The following is a 9,059-nucleotide window of genomic DNA, read 5'->3' as shown; positions in this document are numbered from 1 at the left end:
GCCTAATTTCACAAGGAACGTGATTATTTTCTTTATGCTTTTCTTATCAAACATTGCTGCAAGAATTATGTACTTTTGAAAGTGTGAAAGTGTTAGTCGGTCAGTTGTGTCCGACTCATTGCCATCCCATGGTCTGTAGCCCACCAGGCTCCTCTGTCCATGGAATTCTCCAGGCAAGAATACTGGAGTGGGTTGCCATGCCCTCCTCCAGGGGATCTTCCCAACCCAGGGATTGAATCCAGGTTTTCTGCATTGCAGGCAGATTCTTTACCATCTAAGCCACAGCAATTACCCTCCGCCATGTTACTTTTCATCTAAATCAAATATATAGTATTTTAACATGCTAATAAAGTCAATTCATATATTACTTTGATATTTTAATGTAAACAAGCAAAATGGCATGATTATTTTTAACTCTGGCTATTCTTTGCAACCAAATCCTGCCTCTTACATGCAGCCTTCCTGGATTACCCAAACTGATCCTCAAAAGACTTGACCACAGTTAGTGACTCAAGACTCTACTCCAGTGATGTCAGGGGTTGAGTATATGTAGTGGTTTGGGTGGGGGGTAGGGGGAAGATGGTCGTGGCCAGTGTCCGCTGATTCTAATCCAGTCCCATAGTTTTACAGGGAAAGGGTAAACAGTGGCTCCAGGATTTGACTCTGGGCTTGTTGTGGAATCCGGAGTCGCAAAACATACCTCGGAGGACACTCAAGACAGTGGAGTACAGTTTATTTCGCCAGCAGGTCCAAGGGGAAACAGTTCCCAACAAAGACCCTGATGTTTCTGAGAGGCCCAGTTTTATACCCCCCTCCCCCACCACGTGACTGGTTACATGTTGGCAACCTCTGTGTTGTATATGATTGAGTTTTACAACAAGTAGGTGCTAGGAGAACAAACAGTTAAGGTTAAAGGGGGGGAACAATGATTATACATCAAGTGGGGGGGGCATAGTTAATCTAACAGGGGCAGCCTGATCTCAACTATCTCCCTTTGCCATCTGTAGGGAGGGAAGTCTCCAAGGAGACCTGGTTTTTATTAGCATCAGTTTCCTCACTCTTGGGCAGGGTTCAGGCCTGGTTCACAACCTGTCTTTAAGATGGATGACAGGCTTCAAGATGGAGTCTCTTCTGCTTTCCTCGCACTGACCCCAACAGGCTGAGTTCCAAGCCAGGGCCACTTTGGCAGTCCCCACACAGGTCCTAGCAGAAACAGGTTGAGAAAGGAATGACCTCAGAGATGGGGAGAGTCACAAAATCCCTCTCTGCTTGTTTCCTGCTGCCTTACAACCCTAAACCACTGTTGTGGAATAACTATTTTCTGACACTGTCTTCTGTCCCACCATGTCTGGGGCCTCTGCTGGATTCCTTCAGAGAGTCTTCGTTTCCATTTATTTCCAAGTCTGGCACCTGGGCCAGGAAGACTCCAGGGCTGGGCCCTGCGGGGATGCAGTGGGCTGGAGCCCCTCCACACAGCCTCTGCCCGTATTCAGGGCTTCTGCACAGGGAGTGGACAGAGGTTGGAAGCTGTGTGGCCCTTTCTGCTGGTGTTGCGTCTGCCTGACTCTACTGGCCAAAGCAACCGGCCTGGTTTTAAGGGGCCGAGACACTGAGGCTGCCCCACGGTGAGTCGAATGAGAATTGCAGCCATTTTTCAAAACCTCCTTTCAAAACCCCTTCTGCAGCTTGCCAAGGGCAGCGGCCATTCACAGAGCTACCTACCACACTTTCCAGGGTGTCAGGGTGACTCACAGCGCGGGACCCCAGAAGGGACTTCCTCCTCCAGGGAGGAGGCAGGAGCTAGTCCAGGAGGGTCAGGAAGGTGGGGACGGGGTCTGAGAAAGATTCAGAGGCCTGAGTGGCTAGTGGGAAGAAGGGAGAGGATGAGACAGGAGGCCGCCTCCAGGCCCTGGAGGAGGGTGCCAATCAAGAGATAAAACGGGGCAGGGCAGTAGGTGTGGGAAGAGAAGATAGTGAGCTTGGTAGGGAACATGCTGGACTGAAGATCTGATGGCGACCTCATCCTCCCAGGCTGAGTGCCAGCACCACCTCCCCCAGGAAGCCCTCCCTGCTGCTCCAGGTGGAATTACTGCTCCCTCCCCTGGCCTCCCAAAAGGGCTGTGCTGCCCTCATCCCACAAAGTGGGAGCCCTTAGTCCCAGGCCGGTGCATCTTTGGGGCCCAAGTCACCCAGGACAGGAGAAAGGCACCTCCAAGCTGAGGGGCCTTCCGCTGCCCCACGGGGAGGAGCCGCACACTCTAGCAGCTGCCAGGAGCCTCACAGACAGGACTCCTGCTTCTCTGCCTCCAGCTAATTAAAGGACTTCAGAACGGCTCTGAGCTTCAGTCTCCTCCTCTGTAAAGTGGGGGTTTTAATGGTCTTCATTTTAGAAGTCAGGGTGAGGATCAGAGGTGCCTGGCACACAGTCAGAGCTCAGTGAGGCTAGCCTGTGAAACCAGCCCCCTCCTGAGGCTGGGCAGGGGCAGGCCAGGCATCAACTCAGTGGCTGTCTAGGGTTTTGAGCTGGACCCCAGGCCCCTCCCTCGGGGGTGCCCAAAGGCCACAAGAGAAGGACTGGTGGGAGGTGCCGCCCTAGAACTTATGGGGAGCAAATTTAGAAAAGGGCACCCTCCCCCAACCCCCAGGTTATTCAAAATAGGCATTTCAGGGGATGGAATCAGAGGCAGCCTCCGGAGGAGGGAGAAATTTCAGTTTAAAATTCAAGCAGTGATAAGACGTGGAGTGAAAAGTGTCCCCCACTCTTCCTCACCCTCCGGGAGCCCACGGGGTGTGGCCAATGTGCACCTTCATGGGGCCGGGCAGCCTCTGTTCTCCGCACACTGTCCCTTTGTGACTCAGAGGCCACGGGTGTCCTTCCAGCTCAGCCTGGGGAGAGCGGCCACCCTCATCACAGCTGCCAGCAGTGTTCACTGGGTGACTGTCCCACAAGGTGCTCGGGGGTCCCTGCTGAAGGCATTTGGGTGCCGTCCAGGCTTCTGCACTGTTTGCCGTGTAAACACCGTGTCCCACCCACATGAGTGTTTCAAGGAAGACAGTCCCAAGGGGGCCAGAAAAGGGAACACGCTCCTCCATGTAGCCAGATCTGACCACATCACCCTCCACACCTCGGGGCCAGCAAAGGCTGTGCATAGCCACATCCACTGGAGGCTCTGCTGAATCGGGGGGGGGGGGGGGGGTTGGCGGGGGAGGGAGCAGGGAAGCACCCCGCAAAGGTAAAGGTGCAAAGACAGGGATGTCACAATGAGCTTGAAGGCAGAAGGGAAGCAGGGGAGTCATGGGCGAAGTGGGGGTGCCATGACCAACTTCCAGTGGGTATCATCAGTGAGGTGCATGCCACCACCATCCAGTTGGGGCAGGCCCCACGGAGGGCACAGAGGCCACAGGTTCAGCCTGGCCCAGCAGGCAAGCGTTCAGGTTAAGGGGACACTGATTTCTTCAGTGAGTCACCTGGGCTCCCTCAGCCTCAATTTCCTCATCTGTAAAATGGGACCATAACAGCTACTCCCTGGAGGGAGATCGTCCATGCAGAGCCCTTGCTCAGGAGCCCCTGTCTGCCTCCGCTCGTCCTCAGCCTGAGGGGCATCTGCTGAGTGCCAGTGCTGCAGACTATACAGTCTGGGCACAAGAGCCAGGGTCTTCTGGGTGGTGGGTGGTGGGCTCTGGGTGGCCACATCGCCGCCTCTAGCCTCAGCTGTCTGGCAGACAGGGCTTGGATTCTGGGTGCCACAATGAAGCACGAACGAGGGGACATATCTGTGCAGGCCCACCCAGCACTAGGAGCATGGACTGGGGGTGGCAGGGACGTGGCTGTGTCCTGCGGGCACAGCAGGAGGGCGAGGCCACCTCTGGGGCTTCCTCTGGGCCCAGCCAGGCAGCTGGGGCCAGCTGGGTGGTTTTGATAAGTGAACATGTAAACAACAAACAACACAGATGTCCTGGGCTCCAGCGGAGGCTGCCCCCGCCCAAGGGAGTTCCAGCAATGGGGACCTGGGGGTGGGGGTGGGCAACCTCAGTGCAGATGCCATGGGGAGCTCTGGGTGCAGACACATGAGGTCTTGTTCTATCGAGGGACAAAACAGTGATACGCAGCAGTAGTAAGAAGACTCATAATGATAAGAGTACCAGAGCGGGGGTGGTGGGGTTGGGTGAAAAAAAAAAAAAGAGTACCCACTGACTTGGGCTTCCCAGGTGGCTCCGTGGTAAAGAATCTCCCTGCCCGGAAGGAGATGCGGGTTGATCCTGGGTCAGGAAGATCCCTTGGAGGAGGAAATGGCAACCCACTCCCGTATTCTTTCCTAGGAAATCCCACTGACAGAGAAGTCTGGTGGGCTACAATGGGGTCGCCAAGGAGTGGGACACAACTCAGCAACTAAACCACCACCCACTGACTTCGTGTTTATGATGTCATTTAATCCTCAAAACAGCCCTGAGAGAAAATATTTTCAAAACACATCTCCGATAAAGGGCTTGTACCCAGAATATACAAAGAATTCTTACGACTCAATCATATGAAAACAAACAACCCAATAAAAAGTGTGTAAAAGACCTGAGCAGACACCTCATGAGGAAGCTATCCAGACAGCAAACAAGCCCATGAAATGACGCTCTCATCACCAGTCACCAGGGCTTGCAAACTGAGACGATGGAGAGTGTCCACTGTGCACCTGTTAGGATGGCTAAGGTTTTTCTTATACACAGATTTTTAAGAACTGAAGTGCAGTTGATTTACAGTATTGTGTTAATTACTGCTATATAGCAAAGTGATTCAGTTGTACATGTATATATATTATTTTTCTCATATTATTCTCATATTGTGCATACATGCTCAGTTGTATCCAATTCTGTGAGACCCCATGGACTATGGTGTAGCACAGATTTTTAAAATAATTTTAAAAAATATTTATTTATTTATTTACTCGGCTGCCTTGAGTCTCAGTTGCAGCTAAGATCTTTCTTTGCGGCACACAGATTCTCTAGTCGCCGCTCACGAGCTTGGTTGCTCTGTGGCATGTGGGATCTTGGTTCCCTGACCAGGGATCAAACCCAAGTCCCCTGCATAGCAAGGCAAATTCTTAACCAATGGACCCTCAGAGCAGTCCCACATCATAGAATATTGAATATAGTTCCCTGAGCTCTACAGTAGGACTTAGTTGCTTATTCATCCTATATTTAAAAGCTTACATCTGCTACAAACAGGTTGGCAGTCTCCTATAAAATCAAACCTATACTTGCCTACAACCCAGCCGTTCTACTCCAAAGAAATGTGAAAACCTACATTGCCACACATAAGAAACCTGTATGCAAGTACTAACAGCAGCTTTATTTATTATAACTAAATCCTGGAAAGGTTCCAAATGCCCGTGAACTTGCAAATGGACAGACAAAGGTGGTCAGTCTGTCAATGGGCAGCTGCTCAGAAACCAAGGAACAGGAACAAGAGGATGCACCCCAAGCTGGTTGAGTCCAAGGCCCTGGACCTAAAAGGCGACTCCAAAGGATCCCACTGTTTCCTGAGGGTCACTGGCATAACCTTCTTCTCCTACCCATCAGTATGTGTCCCCAGAGAACAGAGACCTTCTCCTCGAAAGCACAGGACAATTATCGCATCTAGGACAAAAGCCATCATTCCACAGACAGCTAACACTCAGGCAGAATTCAAGTACCCTATTAGCCCCATGTGCCTTTTACAGCTGATTTTTTTCAAACCAGGATCTGACCAATATTCCCATATTCTATTTGATTTTATCTCTTCTGCCCCATGGTGGTTTTTTGTTTTTTTTTTTTGCCGCACAGCATTTGGGGTCTGCGCTCCCTGATGAAGGTCAAACCCACACCCCTGCTTTGGAAGCACATAGTCTTAACTGCCGGACCACCAGGGAAGTCCCCCCACGATTTTTTAGTTTTGAAAAATTTACATCTCCAGAAAAATGTCTGGAATCCTGAAATGAACATGCTGACGGACTTTATCTGCCAGATCCTATGTCTCTCTCCCCCGGTAAGAGTAGCAGCAGCTACATGTAATTGTGTATTTAATCAGTTGCCATCATTTAAGCAACAGGAGACCTCACTTTATTTTTGTTTCCAGCTCCTATTGGAAAATCAGAAGATCCAGGACAGGTTTCCTACATGACCTGTCAGATGGAGGGGGTAGGACAGGACACCCCACTCCGCCTCAGTCCACACTGCCCCCTCCTACCTGGCACCTGGCCCACCTCCCTGAACCCGGCCCGCCTCCTTGTGCCCACGGCACTGTCCACCCCCATCTTCCCCAGAGGATCTCAGGGCCTCAAGTGGTCTCGGCTCATCTTTCACCTGCAAGTTCAGCCTTGGACTCAGCCTCACCCGGCTTGAGTCTTGGCTCTGCCACCTCCCGCCCAGGAGAACCTCAGGCAGCCTAGTGCCCTCGCCTGAGGGACCCCGACTTCTCAGGCAGGAGGGAGAGGAACTCAGACCCTGACCGGGAGCACTCAGTGCAGCAAGAGCCTTGGCACCCACTGCCAAGGGGCGTCAGAGGGTCATTGTCTCCTTAAGGAAGTCTCAGCGGCAACAGAGGCTGTATTTAGAAATGACTCAGGAGCCGGGGGTTGCAGGGTGGGGGTGGGGGTGGGGCCACTGCCAGGGCCTCGTCATCTGCTAATGACGTCATGGTGTCCACCTACCATGCACCGGGCACTGACTGTCACTGGGTCCCCGTGGCTCAGTGACAGGCTTCACTTTGAGGTTAAATAGCAAGGGGAAGAAAGAATATACATTTGTATTTAGTCAGGTTTATGTTGGAGAAGGAAATGGCAACCCACTCCATGACTCTTGCCTAGAAAATTCCATGGATGGAGGAGCCTGGTGGGCCATAGTCCATGGGGTCGCAAAGAGTCGGACACGACTTTTCACTTCACTTTCACTTTCACATGTATGGAAAACCAGGAAAATTCACAAAGTGAGAATGTTTCCCTCTGGGAGATGGAAAAGGACTGGGAAAGTGGGAGAAGGAGGTGGAGTGGGCCCTGGGGCTTGTTTTACTTTCGCAAACATGTGAAAATATTACATAATCAAAACTTAACCATAAGAATATCCTTAAAGAATGATTCTGTGGGACTTCCCTGGTGGTCCATGTTGGTTAAGAATCCACAATGCAGGGAACACGGGTTTGATCCCCTGTCCAAGAGGATCCCACATGTCTCTGGGCAACTAAGCATGGGCGCCACAACTATCAAGTCTGTGCTCTAGAGATAGGGAGCTGCAACTACTGAAGGCCACCCGCTCCAGAGCCCGCTGTGCTCCACAAGAGAAGGCACTGCAATGAGAAACCCAGGCATAGCAACTAGAGAGTAGCCCCATCAAAGCAAAAAAGACCCTGCGCAGCCAAAATATATAAATAAATAAAATTAAAGACAAGGGGAAAAAAAAACCTCAAAGCATTAAAAAAGAATGATTTTGTGGTTTCCTAAGGAACTTGCTCATAGTAGTTTGTCAAATTGGTAGAACAAGTACAAAGCAGTGAGCATGAGCCCATCTGTGTTGGAAGAGAACACTTCCTGTGTGTAAAGAGCTCTCGCCAACAGCTTCAGTGCCTTGTTTGCCAAGTTTTGGGTGTAGAATCAGGGCCACCTGGCAGGACCCTGTGAGTTGTGAGGGGCTTGGTCTCCTGGGTGTTTTCCTCCTCATTCTGAAGACTGTAAATCAGCCCCTTCGTGCGTCCACTCAGGCAGGAAGAATGGGAGAGGAGCCATCCCAGGGTGGGGGCACAGGCCAGAGAAGCATGGTGGGACTCCCTGGGGAGGATGTGGGCCTGAGGGTCAGCACGGGCATCTCCCCCCAGTGTCTGCACCTTCCACACAGGCCTGGGGCTGCCAGAGGGAGGGGGTGGAGGGCCCCTGAGGTCCACAGCAGAGCTGCCGCAGGACATCAGACACTTGATGACATTATTCTGACCCCTTAAGAGCAAGGCTCTGGATCCATCAGTGCAAATTCTAAATATGTTTCTTCTCTGACTCGCCATGCAGCCTCAGTCCCCTCTTGTCACTGGAGCCCAGGATGCAAGGCGGTGTGGGTGCCGAACCCTCCCGCCACCTGCACTGCATGCAGCGGGGTCCCCAGGCACCTGAAGCCGCTGGGGTTGGCCTCTAGGATTCTGAGGTCAAGCTTGGCTGCCTCCCTGGTGCTGGTGGCCCCTGGCCCTACAATGGGGTCAGAGCACCTGCCAGTGTCCACAGAGCTCATCAGGGGCCTATGGAGAACCGCTCACATTTGGGATGGAGCAGAGAATAAATAGTTGGATTTGAAGTGGACTCTGCCACCAACCAATGGTGGGACCCACGCCCAGCTGCTGCAACTCATCTGTGGAACCATTCTCACTGGGTTTCTGTGAGAACTGGGAGCTCAGGCTGGTCCTCAGCCTCCTGCTTCCCCTGCACAGTCCACACCCACGTGGTGGGCAGGAGCCTCGAAACAGTGGAACAGACCTCCTGCAGCCCCCTTTGGAAAGATCACCATGCAGTTCTAGCTGGGGATAGAAAACAGGTCGGGTTGGGGAGAGTTGGAAGGGGCGGGCTGGGGGCTTGAGGGGGTCATAAAACTGCTTTATAAATGGGTTGTGATGGCAGCTGCAGGGAGTACACTTTTGTCAAAACTATATGCTAATGTCTTGGAGCAACTAAGCCCATGCGCCACAACTACTGCGCACTCTAGGGCACTCAAGCCACAACTACGAAGCCCGTGTGCTACAACTACTGAAGCCTAAGTGCCTGAAGCCTGGGCTCAGCAACAAGAGAAGTCACTGCATTGAGAAGCCTGCCTAGCTCAATGAAGAGTAGCCCCTGCTCGCTGCAACTAGAGAAAGCCCACGCAAAGCAATGAAAACCAAGCGCAGCCAAAAATAAATAAATAAAACGATTAGAAGAAAAAACACTACGTGCTGAAAGGGATCATTTTTACTGTATGTAAACACTACCTTGGGCTTCCCTAGTGGCTCAGTGGTAAAGAATTCACCTGCCAAAGCAGGAAACATGGGAAGAGCCCCTGGAGAAGCGAATGGCAACCCA

This window comes from Cervus elaphus, chromosome 5 (assembly GCF_910594005.1).
Source record: "Cervus elaphus chromosome 5, mCerEla1.1, whole genome shotgun sequence".
Taxonomy (NCBI): Eukaryota; Metazoa; Chordata; class Mammalia; order Artiodactyla; family Cervidae; genus Cervus; species Cervus elaphus.
This window is presented reverse-complemented; position numbering follows the sequence as displayed.